General features: G+C 43.2%; 1 long non-coding RNA gene across 1 annotated transcript; it reads right to left on the bottom strand.

Annotated features, from left to right (window-relative positions):
• Positions 1 to 1,428: 1,428 nt before the first annotated feature.
• On the bottom strand, positions 1,429 to 4,098 carry LOC128407732 (uncharacterized). Its single transcript, XR_008328868.1, has 2 exons — positions 3,831 to 4,098; positions 1,429 to 1,628 (listed from the first exon to the last, which is right to left on the bottom strand). It is a non-coding gene; the product is annotated as an uncharacterized LOC128407732 (long non-coding RNA).
• Positions 4,099 to 10,858: the final 6,760 nt, after the last annotated feature.

Genomic DNA, 10,858 nt, shown 5'->3' with positions numbered 1-10,858 from the left:
ATACATGTGGTGCAAAGATCCCTAGGAAGTGTAATTTCCTGGGTACTCACCAGTCACGCTTGGGGACTCAGACACCCAGGAGAATTACATTCACCAGAGTCCCCCTTAGTGCCTTGGACATTTACAGCATTCAGGAGAGACCTTTCCCAGCACCCGTCCAAATGCAAGTGAGGGTGGGGGGATGGCATCTGTGGTAGCTGTGCCCCTGGATATAAGGTCAGTGAATTAGATGCAAGCCAGACTTCAAATTTGGAATTTGGAATGGCTTGTAATTGGTTCCTTTTCCCGCCAGGTGGGGAGAATTGACCATTAGAAGGCTCCATGTTTCCTAATTTCAGCGCCATCACTTTTTGAAATCTCTTCCTGCATTGAAATCAGCTCTTGCCCCCCACTCTCCCCACTGACATTTGGCTCCTCCTCTTCTGATGTTTGAAACTTTTGTTGAAATATGTACCTTTGGCTCTGTTATCGTCACAGTTCATGAGCTGTTTTCGATAATAAAAAAAACATTCCACACACACATAAATCCCCATGTTTTGCTCACACCCACATAGATATATAATATTCCAAGAGAAGTGTGCTGAAGCGAAGGCTGATGCTGATTACTAGGAGGGCAGGAGGGAGGGGAAGTAAAGTGATCCCAATAAAAAGCAATAGTACAGAACTAAAAAGCATAAATACAGACAGGAATCAATGAATATTTGGCAAGCCATTTTCCTTCTTAAATAGGTGACAGAATGCATTACAGAAGTATTTTCTCTCTCTGCCTCCGCTGAAGTGTACTAAAAGTCTACCTTATTGGCGCTAACCCAATAAGCTTATTTTTATAGAGGGAAAGATAGACATAAATCTAGAATAATTCATTGGGAGTTCTTTCTCAGAACCTTTAAAACAGAGAAGCAATGTTTCTTTTTGGTTTGGTTTCTCTCTCCCTCGCCCTCTCCCTTTCCCTCTCTCACACACTCACACAGCCGTATTAGTGGGGGAGTTTTCCTTTAGCCAAGAGCAGTGATGGCTGAACGAAACTCTCATGTACAGGGGCAGTCTACCTCTGAATGCCAGGTTCCCAGGGACAAATAGCAGGAAGACTATCACATTCATGTTCTGGCTGTTATTAAGACACAATGGTGAACTAGAAATATATTGATTTGACCAAGCAAGTCTTGCAACCTTGTTTCAATTGAACTATCTCATAATCTAGGATAAGTAGCCTAGTTTGGCAATGCTGGTGCCTGCATGATGTCAAAGGGTGTTTGTGTGTGTGTGTGTTATTCACTGTTTATCCTCATTTGCCCTTTGCATTCTGCTTTCCAATGGACATTTTCCTCTCAGCAGGAGGGGGAGAAGGACACAGACATGCCCAATAAAGAGATAACTTGTCATTCCATCTCATCTGTGGCCATTCATCCAACAAAATGTCTCTTGCACGTGAATGGAGGCAATTGGTGTATTATTCAACACTATGTACAGCATCTGCCCCTGTGCCATTTATGTCTTCTCTGTTTTTGAAACTGTCCCAATCCTGGTTGCATGGAATTGCAGGGCTGAGCAGCAATCGGGAGAAGATCTTGCTCCCTTCCCATCTGTTCCAATTGTTTTCAAGTACTTCAAGGCAAATGGCAATAGGCCTGTGCAAAGAGTTCAAATCAGAGCCAACATGAGTGCCAGCAGAATTGTGCTGGCAAGAACTGGAAGGATGGTGGTTGCCCTCTCTAGAGTAGATTCCCAGTAGATTTTGGCAAAGTTGTTTTGTCTAAATCCATGCCCAGCAAGCTGCTTAGCTATTGTTTTGGTTCCATTCAACTATGATTGAGAATGTCCTTGCACAATAAGGAGTTATGAAAGGGCAGGGGAAGACTTTGGATAATCCTTCATGAAACATGTCTTTGCTTTTAAATGAAGAACAAGGTTTTAGAACACAGCATGCATGACATCTAAAAAAATTAAAATGCAGCACTGCACGTTTAGGTGCAAATTCTGAGCAATCTAGTTAATGGCTTCTAATTTTACTATGCTCTAGTAATTTGGCTTCTCCCAAACAGGGTCCACATTGTGTAGACAAACACACACATTGCTTATGAGAGCCTGGGTGATGTAGTGGGTGGAATGGAAAGCATCCACTGAGGAAATTTGGGTTCAAGTCCCTGTTCAGCCATGATGGTTACGGGGTATCCTTGGGCGAGCTATGATCGCCAATGGCCCATTTGATTAAATGTTCTGATAAGGGATGAGGAACAGTATTGTGGAGAGGGGATTGGGCACTCTAACCCAGATGACTTCAATCCTGCTTTCTACAGGGGAACTTGGTCACAGAACTAATCTAGCTGCATCTCTACCTACCGCACAGCTAATGTCACATGTGAAGTCACAATGTGTGGCAGTTGGGAATGGTTTGGGGGGAAATGGTCTTGTGGGCCAAATTGGTATCCATGCTGGGCCAAATTAGGCCCATGGATTGGAGGTTCCTCACCTTTGTTGTCATCCATAGATCAAGGCTAGGGAATCTATGGCCAAGATGTTGTTGAACTACAGCTCCTATCATCACTGACCATCAGCCATGCTGCCTGGGGCTGCTGAGAGTTTGAGAAAAACAACATCTTGAGGGCTGCTGGTTCCCTAGCCTGGTACAGATCATGCTTGTGCACTTTGGGCTCATTATGGAAACATAATTACTCATGTGATCAGGGTTGCCGCTTACACATTGCCCCAAAGAAGAAACCAATCACCAAAGATAGAGGGTGAAAGAGTATACAGCAGGCATAGGCAAACTCGGCCCTCCAGATGTTTTGAGACTATAACTCCCATCACCCCTAGCTAACAGAACCAGTGGTCAGGGCTGATGGGAATTGTAGTCTCAAAACATCTGGAGGGCCGAGTTTTCCTATGCCTGTTATACAGCAAAACTCATAATGGAATAGGCTGTGGCCATGGGACCGGTGTGCTTGCTTACTTTGCTTCCTAGATGCTGTTGATGTGAAACTCCAAGTCCCTTCTCTCTTTCTCTTTACACCAGACTTCGTTCAAACAGCCCTTGAAACAAAGTGTGTCTGTTAAGTAGGGCACATGATCAGGCTAACATGAAGCCATTGGGATGGTGTAGCCATGTTGGACGGAGAGAGCAACTTTGACCAAATGTGTCTATGACATACCTTTTAGTCTAAGGGGATGTTCAAAAGTTACATTAGATGATGGCATGGACTAAGTGCACAAACAATTAAGTTGTACACACATTTAGTAATTCACATGTAATGTTTAATGGGTGGTACTCTCTGTACCTGTATACACAACAGTTCAACTGAACAGGTCAAAGAGTGTACACTCTTCCACACAAACATTTGTACATGTGTAGAGACAGCTTCTTATCTGTGTTCAGTATAATGTGTGAACAAGCTCTAAATTACCTAAGAGGAGGATAAAATACAGATAACCCCTATGTAAGTCACCTTGTGCTCTTCGGAGAAAGGATGGGATGCAAATCTGAAATATAGATAGATAGATAGATAGATAGATAGATAGATAGATAGATGATAGATAGATGATAGATAGATAGATGATAGATAGATAGATAGATAATGTTTTCTGTGTTGATTTTTATTGTACAAGATGCTTTACAATGCTTATTTTTTTTATTCTCACAGCTCCTATCATATGGTTTGGGCTGAGAGACAATGACTTGCCTTAAACCACCACATAAGATTGGCTGCTGAATCCCCTCACTGAAATGAATATGTTTAAGGGCGGCTTGTATTGTATTGTATTGTATTGTGGACATGTATTGTGGCTCAGCTGTTGGTTTCTCGAAAGAATGCCTCTCGAAAAGGCCTCATCACCTTCGACATCTTTTTCATTCATTCACATCTGTTGTCAGGTTCTTTGCCAAGCAAGTGAGGGAATGCAAAATGTCACCATGACTTGTATTGTAAAGGCACTTCAACACATGAAGCTTCTGGGATGAAAGCATCCAAAATGCTAAGTCAAGGCTTAATGCTCACCAAGGCCATAGTACTCTGTGATGTCATAAGCCTGAGGCAGTTATTTCAGTTGGTACAGTTATGGCAGTTATTAACAGCCTGCCTCAGAGTTAGTCCATCTGTAACACTTTTTGTCTTAGATACAAATCTCTGTAATATGTATTAGTACCATAAGTAACACCTGGCTTGTATATTTAATCAAACAAGTGCAAGCACACTGAGCAAAAATGATTTACCATATTTTTCACCCCATAGGGCACACCGGCCCATAGGGCACACCTAGTTTTTTTTGGGGGGGGGGATAAAGGAAACAATTTTTTCCTTTATTTCTCCCCCAAAACCAGGTCGGGGAATCCAAACCAGGTCGGGGATCAGCGGGATGGCGGCGCTCCGCCACCCCGCTGTCCCCCGAGCTTGTGGGGCTGGCGCTGGGGAGAAGCGCATTTCTCCCCAGCGCCAGCCTCCAAACCAGGTCGGGGGACAGCGGGGATGACAGCGCTGCGCCTCCCCGCTGTCCCCCGAGCTTGTGGGGCTGCCCGATATCTGCCCGAAGCCCGGGGCACGCTGTGCAGCACGCCCAAGGCTTCAGGATGCAGGCTGCTATCCGCAAGCCTTGGGAGCCCAACGGGAACTCCTGTGGAGCTCCCAAGGCTTGCGGAGAGCTTCCTGAAGCCTGGAGAGCGAGAGGGGTCGGTGCGTACCAACCCCTCTCGCTCTCCGGGCTTCAGCGAAAGCCTGCATTTGCCCCATAGGACACACACACATTTCCCCTTCATTTTTGGAGGGGGAAAAGTGCGTCCTATAGGTCGAAAAATACGGTATTTAAACTTACTGTCTTGCATAGTTTTTATAGGAGGGAAAAGGGAACTAATTAAAGAGTCAAATGACCTGGGCTCTGTTCTGCAGAACTCTGTAAATGGGAATGAGAGTTTAATTCCCACAAGGCCTAGGGCTGCTTGTCTGTAATCAAAATTTTAAACCTATACTGGCCAAAATGCTCAGCTCCTTCACCTGTACAATACCCTCTCCTTTTCTTCTTCCCTATTCACCTTTGTGTCAGCCATTCACACAAATATATACTTAAGACTCAGTGGTGAACATCAGGCATGAATTGTGAAACTTATATTTATTTGGGGGCTGAGATGATGGTCGCGATGATTTACTGGATTTTTTTTTAATCTGCCTTCCACCATAAGGTCCCAGGACAGGTAAAAGTACAATATAAAAATACAACATTAAAATCAGTTAAAACAATTTCAAATAAGAAAAGTGTGTGTGTGTGTGTGTGTGTGTGTGTGTGTGTGAAGGTGCCAGACATACCTCTGCAGGGAGGGATTCCACACCTTTAGGCAGTGATGGCCGAACTTGGCCCTCCAGCTGTTTTGGGACTACAATTCCCATCATCCCTGACCACTGGTCCTGTTAGCTAGTGGTGATGAGAGTTGTAGTCCCAAAACAGCTGGAGGGCCAAGTTTGGACATCACTGCCTTAAGGAATGCCCTCTCTCGGGCCACCCCATTCTCGTGTTCTGACGGTGGCAGAACCACCAAGATCTCAGCACCTAAGACAGTCTAGAGGTGGTCTTTCAGATGTATGGGACTTAAGTCATTTACGGCTTTAAGCACTAATGTTAACACTTCGAGCTGAGCCCAGAAATGAACAGACAGTCAAGTGCAGCTATTTTAAAATGGGGTCTGTGTGAGTTCTAAATGAAACCTGGATTGATCTGGAAGCAAGATGAAGGCAGAAGCACACATTGGGCTTATCTACACTTACTGTTTGCCCCGCGGTTTCTAGGCACAGGCCCGAACTTTAAAGCTCTGTGTCTGAGTGCTCTTTAGAGCTGAAGCACAACAAATGAGAAATTGGGTTTTCTGTGCATTTCTGTTTGCTCCAATTCAGCGGTAAAGAGTGGGTTTTCACAGGGAAAGCACCAGAGAAAGAAACACACACTCAGACACAGAGCTTTAAAATGCAGAGGAAAAGTAAGTGTAGATAAACCCATTATGGTAGTGTTGTGATTCCCTTTTGGGGTGGCGCAGAAGAGAAGACTTAAACCTTTCCCTAGTGCAAATTTCCCACCAACCACCAGCTCTATTTACACTAGTTGAGATAAAATAATAATAATATTATTATTATAATTTATTATTTATACCCCATCCATCTGGCTGGGTTTCCCCAGCCACTCTATAAAAGCACTTGCAGGAGGAATTTTCAACAATAAAATGAGAGGAAAATTTTCAACAATAAAATGAGAGGAAAAGCCATTAGAGACCTCCTACACCAGTCACTCAATTCAAATTTCAGCCATAACAACTGTTTGTTTTATCTGCTCCCCCCTTTCCTTATTAAACAACCACATTATTCTGTCCCAAGTTGATGAGAAGACACAACCCTTTGACGTTCATAGAGCAATTCCTTAGTTTGAGGTGCAAACATTTTTACATTTCGCTCCTGTCTAATATGGCTACTCTTTTGGAAGTTCTTATGACATTCATCCTGCTCCCATACAATTCTAAACCCATGAGCTCAAATGTAAACAATCAAAATCCATGGCCCTTTGCCCTTCCCAGAGAGCTTTGTACTTTAAAATCTCAAAAAACAGAAAGGGATAGAGAAAGAACAAAAACTATACTTTCCTTTTATCACAGGATTAACAAGGCTTGGCTTGTGGCTTTAGTGCATCTGAGATTGGCATCTTAATGCTAAGCAGGTAAGAATCAAGCTGTGTGGAGCATTCACATATTGGATTCAGCCAAGAGAGCCATATAGTTGTAGGTAAGCTATTGACTTTTAAATATCTCTTAATGTTACATTCATTTAGAAATGTGCTCTTAAGCAATTTTGCTGTAATCCACCAGGCCTTCTAGTTTACATTTATCTGTATAGGTAAAGAGGTTTTGTTTGCATTTAGTAATGATTCAACCATTAGTTTGATTGAGCAATGGCTAGGTTTTAGTTCCTCCTGGCAGTTACTGGGCAATTCATTTGACCATTTCTGAAAGTGTGACTATCACTCCAGCTTGTGCAAAGGTGATGATTGTGTGTCTTCTCGGAGGTGTACTGGAGGAGCAATCATTTCCTCCAAGGGTGCTGCATGGAACAACAGACAGAGAAAATGCCATGATTGAAAATCCAAGCTGCAGCAGAGTGGGAGATGAAGATTGGCAAGATTTATGAGGCAACTGCATGCGATAGAGAGAGAGAGAGTCCAGGCAAGACGGCTTCACTGATCTCACTGATACCACTAATTAAAAGACTGCTGCTACCTAATTACTGGAGCCTTGGCAGGACCTTACATATCTAAACTGCCTTAAACTGGGATAGTGAGGCATCTGATCAAGGCCTGTATTTTAAAATGAGCTTAAAGATATATTTGCAAATGTTTGTATGTTTCATGCCAGGCAGAAACCAGCTGGCTAAGTACTTTGGCAGTTGTTTATCTTCTTGCTCTCCTGAACAAGGGCCCCCCTGATTTATAGCAGTAGCAAGAGACAAGTTTCTCAAAGTTGTAAAAGGCAAATACAGGCTGGGAGCAAATGTTACACTGACCCTACAAATTACAGAATACAATCAAGCTGCAAAAACACTAATTAAGAGTTGGTAAATAGTAAGATTTATTGTTTAACAGAAAATAATACAATGTGCCTCCCATCAGACTCTAGCCATATTTTCCTAAGGTTTAAGGTATACTGAGAGAGTTAAAGGGCAATAAATTTTGGGAAGAGCTAATAGGAAAAGCAGCTGGCTGGGAAAGGAGGGTGTAAACTGAAGAGGCTTCTTTTGAAGCTGTTTTTACTGAGTTCCTTTTTTTACTTTTCAAAGTCCTTTTCTTCTAAAAAGCTATCTATGTTATGTATGAGATTTGTTGGCTTAATGTAATTATGCAAAGGATTTAGAAAGTAAGAAATGTTAGATTCTTATGTTAGATTCTTATTTCACTGATGGTGTGTGAGAATGTGAACCCAAGATCTCTGTTTAGATAGAATTTAATACCATGAGCCATTTGTTTTAGCCATTTGTTTTGGAATGCAGGGGCAACAGGGGCAAAAGGTGATCTGGTAATTAAGGTGCCTTGTCGAGGCAAATGTAAGATATATGGCTACTTGTCTGCCATTTATGGATAGAAGGAAATATAGCTCTTTGTCTCCCATAAAAGGTAATAGGAAATGGGTGTATCTTTTATGATTGGTTCTAGCAAACAGCCAATAGAAATTTCAACCAGGCTGATTGGACAGAGGCAGCCAAAGGAGGAGCAAGGGGGCTGGGCTGAGGAAATATAAGTGCTGACCGTCAGGGCTGGAGTGGGCAGAGCTTTGGTAACCATATACCACTGTGTCTATCATTTATTTGTCTGACAAATAAATTATTATTTTAATTTCTCTATTGCTGCGTTGAATATTTCATTCCAGCTAAGCGTTAACCACAAGCAGGGTGCTACAATAGGACACTGGTTCTTCCAGCTCAGTATTTTCTAAATGCTGACTGGCAGTGGCTCTTCGGGGTTTCAGAGAGAGGAATTTGCCATGACAGGTACATGACATCTGCAGCTGATGCAGTTTGAACCAAAAGAATGGACTCCCCTGATTGGACTTGTGGGTGAGGCCCGCCCTGACTGGAGGGTCCAACATGGCTGGAGGTGGATGGCACCAGGTGGCCATTCCCTTCCCCAGCCATGCAAGACCAACCATGGCTGCACTGTGTGGCAAACACACCTTCCTCCCAAGCCCCAGGTGAGCGGCTATTCCTACTTGAAGATGCCTACTTGAAGAAGATGCCTACTTGAAGAACAGATGGTCCACCAATAGCTGCAGTCACTTCCTAATGATCCAGCCCCTGCGCTGCAGTGGATTGTTGAGACACTTCCTGTTTCAGTGGACTGAGTTGCAGATGACCTATATTATATAGGATTCCAAGGTAATGTTCGCCTATAATATAGAGGACATTTTCAGGGTAGAAACAATATGTGGTACTTAACATTTCCCTGGGTGCTATTTTTCTTGGCAAACCCTCCTCTCCATTTCTGAGAGAAAAACAACCCAGGATAAGGTTTTTTGCAGAAGAAAAGCAATATATGAGAGAAGAGTTAACGAAACCCCTCCTGCCTACTACTTTTCCACTACGAACACCCTCTCCACTTTGCATTGGATATTCTGTGTTTTGTCACCAAGCATCTAATTCCAACCTTAATGGATATTTTTGAAAGTCAGTAAGTCACCCCAGGTGTTATATTGAGGAAATGTATGGAACTGTTGAAGGAATAGAGACACAAAGAAGCATATGTACAAAAAAGGTTAATAAAGTAAGATCTTTCTTTGCTTATCTTTATTATATTGTCAAGGTTTTATTTTGTAGGCTTACATGACTGGTATTACAACTATTCCTGTGACAATAGAAGGTGGTAAATTCAATAATGACTATTCTTCCTGAAATTGTTTTGCCCCAAACAGGAGATGTAGCATTTAAAGAGGAGCAGATACAAAACTGTGACTTCTATAGCGGCATTTGGAAAAGCAATTGCAAAGGCAGACAATGTGGAATGGAACAGAATGTGTATTATCTTTTAATAAGTTAGAATGGCATATGGACTCACTGAAATTTCTTTATACACCTGGAGTTTCATGGACGAAACAGACTGTTTGGTGAGCTATAGGTTTATATGTGCGCACCAAAGTCTACACTGGCAGTAAAGTTTGCGCTGGTGCACTATTTCCAAGGTGGTTGTCAGGAAGGAGGAAGACCATCTGTGACCACACAAAAGGACTAATATTCAAATAATAGGTACCTATCTTTTAGGAACATAAGAACCTGCCTTATATAGAGCTAGACAATTGGTCCATCTAACTCAGTATTATCTACTTTGCTCAGGACCACAATACCTCAAGGACTGCCTTTGCCCATATGAACCAACCTGGACACAGTGATCATAATCTGAGACCCTTATTCATGTGTCTCCTCTATGAGAGCTCCAGGGAGTGGCAATATGAGAATGGGCCTTTTCTGCCATGACTCCCCACTTGTGGGATGCTCTCCCCAGGGAGGCTCGCCTAGTACCTTCGTTACATATATTTAGGCAAAAACATTCCTCTTCTCCCAGGCCTTTGACTAATTAAGCAATCTATGGCCTTTTAAACTTGGCTAGCAGTGGTTCTTCACATTTCAGATTTTCAGATAAGGGGCATTCCCAGCCCTATCTGGAGATGCCAGGGACTGAACCAGAAATATTTTGTCTACAAAGCAGATGATGTACCACTCTTGGGAAGATAATGTTATAGAAGACTCTTTAACATTTTATATAAAAGCAGAGCTCCAATAATGCATCACACTTGCGCTTCCACCTTACCCTTCTGCCTTTACACTGCCACCCCAATATGAAGAACTAAAGCCCTTGGGAGACTAGCACATTGCTTAGCGGATCATAGCTATAACAGGCATGTCCAACTTTCAAGAGACTGCGGGACTTCCGGGTCAGCACCATCGTTAATGGCGGATTCCCTCTGAGTCTCGGAGGGATCAGCTCCGCGGGATCGGGTCTTACCGCTGCGGCAAAGCGGGGACCCTTTAAAAATCACAGGCGGGGGAAGTCTGTGAACATGGGGACTCGGCGGGCACCATTTGCGCCCCCCCAATTTGCGAAGGGACCCTTTTAAGGGCTCCGGAGCGGGACGGGGTGAGCGGCGCGGTGCTGAGAGTCGGCTGCTTCTTCCGCGGAGTGAAGCCGCACAGCCGTTATCGGAGAGCGCTGACTTTTTCCTGAGACAATTGGACTTTGAAAGCAACTACCCGTGAGTAGGATTAAATTGCATTTAAAAGGAGAAAGAACAAGTTAATTCGACACCGAAGCGGGAAGGTATAAACAGGAAGTCTGCCTTCCTTTCTTGTAAACA

Source organism: Podarcis raffonei, chromosome 2 (genome assembly GCF_027172205.1).
Source record: "Podarcis raffonei isolate rPodRaf1 chromosome 2, rPodRaf1.pri, whole genome shotgun sequence".
In the NCBI taxonomy this organism is placed as follows: Eukaryota; Metazoa; Chordata; class Lepidosauria; order Squamata; family Lacertidae; genus Podarcis; species Podarcis raffonei.
The sequence above is the reverse complement of the archived record's forward strand: the minus strand, read 5'-3'. Positions and strand labels throughout refer to the sequence as shown.